Source organism: Trachurus trachurus (assembly GCF_905171665.1).
Source record: "Trachurus trachurus genome assembly, chromosome: 3".
In the NCBI taxonomy this organism is placed as follows: domain Eukaryota; kingdom Metazoa; phylum Chordata; class Actinopteri; order Carangiformes; family Carangidae; genus Trachurus; species Trachurus trachurus.
Window position 1 is genome coordinate 21,984,499 of NC_139893.1, and position 9,294 is coordinate 21,993,792.

Sequence of the window (9,294 nt, forward strand, 5' to 3'; positions counted from 1 at the left end):
AAATGACATGTTAATGTTTGTTTTTTATTTTTAAAAATCCAATATTCATATTCTTTTCAGTAAGGCAACGCTGGGATAATATTCTCTTTACAGCAGGAGGAAACAGGGTTTATGGGGAGTTAGGGTGTCATTTCCGAGAACTGCCAGTGCTCTTACTGGTTATACCACAGTGTGAGATTTACTTTTCAGTTTTGGTTTTTTTTGGAAACATGTGAAATTGGTGGTTTTTAGATTTACAGTAAATTAGTCATTTACTGGAAGCAAAGCAACGGCTGATTAAACCAAAATCACCCTTTTAGTAAAATATGCTATCAAATTGCTACCCACTGTCTAGCATAAGAGCATTTTGCCTCAAGTTAAATCTTTAAAAAAAAAACTTCTGTCTCCAAAGTACTGATATTTTCTAAACTGGTGATCTCAAAATCATATTGTGAATCTATTTATGACATTTCTTTGTTCAGAATCAGATTTTCCGTCAATAATCCAGTTGGTTGAGGCATCTGTTTCTTTACGTGGTCATTAATTGTTTTGTTTGGTTTTGTTTGGTTTGGTTTGGTTTTGTTTGGTTTGGTTTGGTTTGGTTTGGTTTGGATTGGGTTGAGTTGGTTTGTTCTGATTTGGAGCCAGGATGACGAACACAGTAATTTAATCCAGATTAAGACTGCAGATTCATTTTGCCCTTGTTGCCTCATATTATTGTTTCATCACGAAACTCATAGAGGTGGCTGGTAGCGGCAGTGGATTATAGAGTCTGGATTGAAGCGGTGAAATGTACTTGCTGCTCTCGGATATGTAGTTTTGAAATCCCATCGCCAGTGTTACAATATATGAATTTGTTTTGTTGCCAGGAGTAATGAGAGAAATTGCAGCAGCTAGATGTGATGTGATTTTTTTTTTCCATTTGTTGTTCTCGGTAACATGAATAAAACATGAAGGGTTCAGGAGTGAAAGTGAGAGGATGGATGCTCAGTCTGGTTAGGGAAGCGGTTTTGCTTTCATCATCCTGCTGCAGCTCCTTCACTCACACAGCTGGCACTTACGTAACAGTTAGACCGCCTGCACTCGCCCTTTTCCCTTCTGTCTCCCTCCCTCTGCCCCCTCTAACTTATTGATCTGACTATCTGTTTATGAATGTGTCCACTTGCCCCCACCTCACCCCCCCTCTCCCCGCACACACACACTAATTCAGATATCAGATCAGCATTTACGCTTGTGCAGAGTTTGAATAGGTCATGATCTGCCTTCCTCTGAGAGTGTCTTTGTGTTGAAAAGTTAAAGAGCCCCTTTGAATCATAAAAATCAATGGGAGACCGAGGTTTGACAGGAAGCGGAGAGGTCACCGCATAATTTACAGAAAGCTAATTCAATCTCGCAAGTGACCTTTTACTGTTCAGATCATTCATTAGTTTGACTGAGCAAAGCTCTGTCGTCTTCGCTTCATCAGTTTTTGGAGCTCGTTCTGCAGAGCTCAACACTCATGTGAAGTTACATATTAATGCTGTGATGATGGACTTACAGCCACACACACACACACACACACACACACACACACACACACACACACACACACACACACACACACACACACACACACACACACACACACACACACACACACACACACACACACACACACACACACACACACACACACACCAGTAAAGATGCTCTGCAGTCAGCAAGTTAAGACTTTTTCCAGCTACAGTTCTCATATTTAATTCAAGCAGCTAGTACAAGCACAGCTCTGAGGGCCTTGCTAAAGCCTGTTTAGTTATAGACGCCTTTGATGCCATTTTCCCCCCTTATTTCACTCATTCATTTTTTTTTATAGGTGTACAGTATATACAGTATAGTGCAGTATATGTGAGGGAATAATGCCATTTTACTGTAACATAAAGATCTGAATTTCTTTTTTTAGGCTTAGTACAACTGTATGACTGGATTTCCTCAATGCTTGTCCAGATATAAAAATGTCTGACCTCCTTCACCAGCCTGCACCACCAGGGTTCTGTTCAGCAGCAGGACGAGGACATTGACAGCCGCTCACACCACAGATTTTTACAAAACATTTGTACTGCTTTTTTTTTGCACTCTGCTTTGTGTCAGATTATTTTTGCTAGATGCTTTGTTATAGTATCTCCAGGTGAATAAGTCGACCATCAAAGCAGTGAGTTCAGTCTAATCTCAGCTCCTCTGTGACCTCAAAGGGTCAAAGAACAATCCCGTGAGATTTCTGGGGACAACTTGTCTGCTAACATGTCAAATGCATTTTTTATTAACACCCAGGTTCTGTGGGCATCACTGCCACAAGGTCAGTTACGCAGCTGTAGCTGCCATTCTGGGGCTTATCAGATATGTCACTTATGATATTCTCATGTTCATATGCAGAACTGCTATATAGGTTTGATAACACATACACCAGATTCCTCCTTCATGCAATAGGAGATATTACTAAGTCTGGTAGGAGAGAGTCCTCTTTTTACAAAAGCTGCAGACTTGGATGAATGGTGTTGCAAAATATCAAAACAAGATTTATATATATATAGGCCTATACTGTATATCATTTTTTTTTTTTTTTTTTATCAACGAGGAGGATTACTTAAGCTCCACCAAATCAGAGTCTATTAATGGTGTGGAACTTCACCATGTAGATGTATGGAATTTATATAATATAATATAAAGATGGTAATGTTGATAGCTGGAAATGAACTGCTGCCACTGTTGATGTTTTTTCAGCATATAAAACCTGAGAAAAATAAATGGCACTGCAGGTATTTTCAAGTCTAAATGATCACCCGCCCCTTCACTACTATGTTGGTCAAAATAACAAACTAAACAGCAAACATTTGAAGAAAGAAGTCGTCTTACCAGAGCTGACATTCCCTTATAATAAAAAAGTCTTCAGAAAAAACAAACATAAATAATAATAATAATAAAAAAAAGCTAAAATCCAAGTAGCATTTTCACATATCCACAGCCTACATGTCAGTTTATCCCGAGGCCGTGCTGCAGCCAAGCCAGCCAAGCCTGGGGGATTAGGATCCAACCTCACGACCCCCCCCCCTCCACCACCACACACACACCACACCACACCTCCCTCATCAGGGCTCATCCTCACAGGAAACTCCCCGGAAGTGAACCTCCCCACATCTGCCACCCGTTGGTACAGTCCTAAAGGTTTAAATTGCAACAGGCTGCACCAGCACAGTGTGTGAACTGTGTGGACACTCCACAGCGTTTTTATGTAGCACTCTTGATCTGTGAAAAGAGTCCTCCACTCCACATGGAGTCAGAGGTCAGCTGCCAGAGCAGCTTTTTTTTCCCCATCTTTTTTTTGTTTTGCTCGAGGACACTTCAGCAGGGCAGAGGCTTGTTGTCATGGAGACTTGAAACTGTCATTCAGTTAGAATCAGTCATTGAGATTCATTTAAAGATGTAAACACCACACTGGGTGTTTTAATGATCCATGTCACCCAGTAGTGGATTGTAATAGTATATTTGGACAAGAGCTGTCTGTGGTTGCAGCATTCAGGATGAGTTCTTTTGTCCCATGAGCACATCCCTTCAGTAGCTGTGTGTCCTGCCAAAGTGTCCTTGAGTGAGACATTTGCTTGCTACAGTAGCTGCACATCCATCCACCCGCTCGCTCCAGATAAGCATCAGCAAAAATCACTAAAATATTCTTCTCCCCTCAGAGCAGGAAGGACTGATTGGTGGTTTTATTTATTTGGGTGTGGACGGGTGCGGAGGTGATTATGGAAGTGTCTGAGTGGCACCTACTGCTGGAGATGGCTAATCATAGCTCTCCTGCACCACATATCATTACATACAGAAAATGTACAGAATGTGAGGGAGGGAAGCACAGAGGCCAGATAGGGAGCGGCAGCCGTGGATGGATGATGTGGTAAACTGATGTCAGGCCTTTCCCAAATTATAGTACGTTATGATATTATATATGACGTAAAAAGCTAAGAACGTACAATAACTGTATACCTTATATTAGATTTAATTGTAAATCATGAATCTGTAGAACACAAAAATACAATTATTAATAAGTAGTAGACAGGGGATTGTTTGAAAATTATGCATTTTCAGTTGATTACCCAATCAATCAAATGTGCCAAAATCTCCATGTAATCAACCCCTGGGGTCTCTTAACTCAGGGTGGAAACCACCACTCAACAGGACCGACCTGTTCAGTATGCGAGGCAGTGAAATATGAATATGAATACTTATGTAAGACAGCATGCAGCCACACTGATCATTAGATCCAACAAACCCAAACCCTTACTTCAAATCCCTGTTGAAGAGGCACTTGTTCTCTCAGGCCTTCGCCTGCTAAATTTGTTGTCTTGTTGTTTTCTTGTGTTATTGTTAAGCGTCCTTGGGTGTCTTGAAAGGCGCGATATAAATTAAAATTATTATTATTATTATTATTACTTTCATATGGTTCACTGATACTCCTTTTACACTTACAGTATGTCATTCTATATTACAGTAATGCATGTTAATATTTTGCTACTTCACAATTATAATACAAAGGGTTCTGTGTAGAAGACATAAAAGTGTGACTGCACTAATATAATCAGACAAAAGTAACACTAGGGCGCTATTTATGTCATGTTGGATTTTTTGTCATCATGGTTATGTATGGTCACCTCATTATATGTGAATAATTTCAGCCCTGTACATAATGTTCATAAGATTATTTGTGTAGTTGTAAGTAGTAAATGGACAACACAATAAAAAGGCACTATATGTGCTCTACATGTCCCACAAAAAATTCTTCATTCATTCCAACACAGTCTGCCAACTCACACACCCCCACCAAGGAGACATGGTATGATCCGCTATGGGACATCATTATAGAGAGTAGATGTCTTGCATAGAGGCAAAGCTCTCTAATCCGAAGGCCAGATAATTCGACTGCAAAGAGGATTAGCTCCACCCCAGAAGAGCCATTGGCTAAATTTAGCCCCCATACTCTCCGTCTTCACCAGTCTCCATTTGACCCCTCCTCCAAGCCCCGCCTATGAGTCCCTTCACTCATGCATCCAGCCACGCTATCCACCAATCATAAGCTGCGGTTCATCATTACGCAGTCATGACATTGTGGGACCTCTCCAGACAAATAATCCAGCATTTAGGCCCAACAGCCTGGCCCTGCATCCAGTCAGTATAAATGATACAGAGTGAAATCACAACACTGAGACACCATCTTGAAGCGATCACATAGGTGAGAGTTTTCCTGAGATGGAAAGTTAAGAGATGTGGCTGCTAGCATGCTACGCTCCCTAACCTGTGTGCCCTTCATCTGCACAGCTCCTCGTCCTCTGGTGAACACACTGGGATTATAGTTGATGGTGCCGGGCCGGCCCCCTCTGCACAATCCCTGTGATGGCGAGCAAACAGCATCGCAGAGACGTCTCATGCAAACATCCAGGAAATTAATAGCTTTCAGGGGGAGGATTCTGGGAAAGCGTGATAAACCCGCTCCCCGTGTCCCTGTTGTTCCTGGTTTAACTTGAAACCACTGTTTGCTACTTAGCTTTATTATTTTGCTCCAGTGAATTTGATGATGAGCCCAGACTCCAGGGTCAGTGGGATGTTTGTTTCTGTTTGTCTCTGATACTTGACATCCTCACTGGCAGCTGCTTGTTGATGATCTGGGATTTAAAGCTTACTCCACAGAGTCAGTGAAATGCACATTATTTAGAATATAATGTGTGTTGTGTTGATTTAGGTTAAGGAAATTATGTACTTTTGTGTCTTTTCTTGTCTAACGTATATGTGTGTGTGTGTGTGTGTGTGTGTGTGTGTGTGTGTGTGTGTGTGTGTGTGTGTGTACAGTATACAGCATATTGTATGTATTTTATTGTTTATAAGCCCATCAGGGTGTATCACCAGCTCTCTTTCCCTTTTAAGTGCCTCATGCTTTGTATGTAGACAGAAAATAACTTTAAGATAACAAGGCAGAGAAGAGATGCAACAAACAAAAACCCTGCTGGTGCAATTACTGCCACAGAGTTTTGTGCCATTTGTCCTGCTAACTGGGCCTTAATGGGATCAGTGTCACATTTTTGGGGGGTGGGTGGTTGTGTTATTTCAAAAACACTTGTGGAGCATCACAGTGGATCTTGGACCTGGAGCAACCCTTGAAGTCTTGTTGTGGCTCATTTTCCATCCCTTTCCTCTGTATCTAATGTTCAGAGTGCACAGGGTGAAACGTTACAAATCAGAGTGTCACACTCCCTGATGTGACTGACAGTGCAAAATACAATCCAAATGATGGTGCGTTTTAGAGAAAGTGATTAATTCTCTGTGTCCTCTGCAATACAGAAATGGAGCTAGCCTATATATATTTCTCTCCTCTCCCCCGATGGATTGATATGGTCTCATGGTATATTTAATGGACCAGACTGATGTTTTAACATAGAAAAAAAGATAAAATCTGAGAGTATGTGTCAGCAAAAATATGTTAGGCCTGCCTTAGTTTTTTCCCCCACTGTGCTTCTTTGAATTATGTGTATTGATTTACTGTGCCTTCATTCTTCCTGCCTACACCTAATTAAAGAGGAGAGATCCTCCAAAGGTAATCTCCTAGGCTTTAGTGAATGGAGGTATAGGATGTGGATGAGGGTGGGAGGCAGCGTGGATCCGACCTCCCCAAATCCCTCAAACCGGATTGGATGCAACAGCTTGGCTTAAGTCACCTGACCTGGCGTGCATCCAGGGCTGAATGTGCGGCACATGCATGTAGATAAAAATAAAGATGCAGAGGAGGTTGGTAAAAATTCAGGCACACTGAGGCAGTTGACTGGCTGTCAAATTTCAATCATAGTGTTACAACAATGAAAATCATTTGCTCCCCATTCTTAGGTTTGAAAATGCTTGGAAATGTTATTTTACCATTCAGGAAGATTAGCGCAACACACACACACACACACACACACGCACGCACGCACGCACGCACGCACGCACACACACACACACACACACACACACACACAGGTTGTGTGACAGTGGTGTGTTTCGACTTCACAAATCCCAGCTGATGAGATCAGATGGACTTACTGACCCTGCACCACAGACACTGACATCTTGTGGACATGACAGAGACTGAAATTATTTATACCTGTTATAATGTGGATTTATTGACCTTTTTAGACTCGTGAAGAACAATGAAAGGTCACCTTCTTTCTGTCTTCTCCTGTAAATGTTTCTACTTTATGTTTCAGTTGTAGCTGTAAACATTATTATGCATGTCTCTTTGTACGTGTCTTTTGTTGATTAATCATGTTAGCCTAATAAAGGCTTAAAGCGGCACCATTCTTCACCTTGCCATACACATTCCTGCTTTTGCTCACAGTGATTTTTTTAGTCACCAGCATGTTCTTTTACTGTAATACTCTATGACTGGCTCATACAGAAGACATACTGTAAAACTCATGGAGTTTCATTTTTTATGAAAGGCAACATAATCTCCTAAAAAAAAAGCTGTGCAAACATTGCTCAAACAAAAGTAAATGGTGAAGTTGCTGGAGACTATTTTTAGCCGGTGAATACATATTGTGTGCTCTTTGTAGTGCAACAGTGTGCCTCTTTTGAAAGGATGGAAGATTCCTACTTCAATTATTATTTTATTTCATTAAAATTGGTATGTTGTCAGTTTTAGTTTTTCAAGGGATTTGTTGACAATAAAACTAAAGTATCACCTTTAAGAAGAGTACACATTGCCTGCAGGACGGCAATGTTGGATGTTACTCAATCCAACCAGCTGAATAACAGCAGTATGATTAGCATAATGTTAACTGTACAATCACACCACACTGTATCAAGAAAAGTCTGAGGTAATATTCACAAGCTAGGATGAAGAAAAGAGGAACTGATCGAGTGAGTCACACACCCTGAGACAATTTAAAGTTACAGAGAAACAGAATTGGTGTGAAATATCATGAGCCTCGTTGTACCTGTGGGGTTAGCATGCAAAAAACTCCACCAAAACAAATGCTGGGTGGAAGGTGAATGAACTTGCCAAGAAGACAGACAGCTTTAGCCAGAGGAGGCTTTAAGACATTGTCCGGATCTTTACACTGTATGACCCCCCCCCCCCCCCCCCCCCCCCCTTCGAACAGTGAACAGAAACTTTAAAGCAAAACATGTTAGGGCATTTTGTGTTATGTGAATGGCTACAGTTGACAACAAAACTAATCCAGCTTTGCCATTTTTACCCAGCTCAACAGAAGGTTTTGGCTAATTGATATTTACACTGCAACTGTTCAATTCTGGTTCACTCTCAGCCACAATTTCATTTGCTGCAGCCAGGTTTGGCTACTTGCCAAACATTAAATGACCAAATGATAAAGCTAGTCACTACCTGGTGAACACGATCGTACATTTAGAAATGCTTAAGCTAAATGGTCAGATATTTCCTCTGCAGTTAGTGAGGGAGCAATAGAAATGAAAAATTAGTGAGAATTGGACTTAAGTTCACCAAGTGGCCACGACTCCAGGTGAATGCTAATGCTGCTCTGTGGCTGTTAGCAGCATAAAAAAGGAAACTGTTTGCTGGCATGTTTACCACAAAACACTTATGAGGTTTTAATATGTAAATTTTCATTCTGAGCTGCCCTTAAGACACAAAAATAAATTATTGCTGCACTAAATCAAACTGGAGGACAAAAACAAAAACCTCCTTTATCTCTAGAAATGCTAACTAAAAATGCAGAGAAGAGGGAAGTGGTATTGTAAATATTCAGTTTGGCCTCCTAATTCGAGGAATGTCCAAGATAGCCCAAGATTATACTAAAAATATTCATCAATTCCATAATTCATGAACTTCACATATGAAATGAAAGTGATATCTGGTGCAGATTACAGATGTTTTTTGCAATCATGATGGGGAATTCTAATGAGGTTCAAAGTTCATTCTTGATCTTGATTCTTGATTAGGCTACATTCAAAAAACACATCAAAAAAGTAGCGAATACAATACGATTCAGCCTGCAGAATTTTAAACAAATCAGGCCCTTCATCTCGTCTGAAGCAGCTAAATCTTAAGCTTCATTGTATGATTTTATCCCACATTGAATATTGTTTTGTGATATGGTCGTTCGCCGGTGTCACCACACTGAAACCGATTGAACAGTTGTATGAAAAAGCTGTTACTGTAAGGTATTCGCCAAAAAATCTTTTTCCTCTCATCACTGTCCGATTTTAGAGAGGCACAATTTTCTGAGCTTTGAAAACCTTAGGAGTTTTAAGAATAGCTGTCTCATCTACAAAACCCTCAAC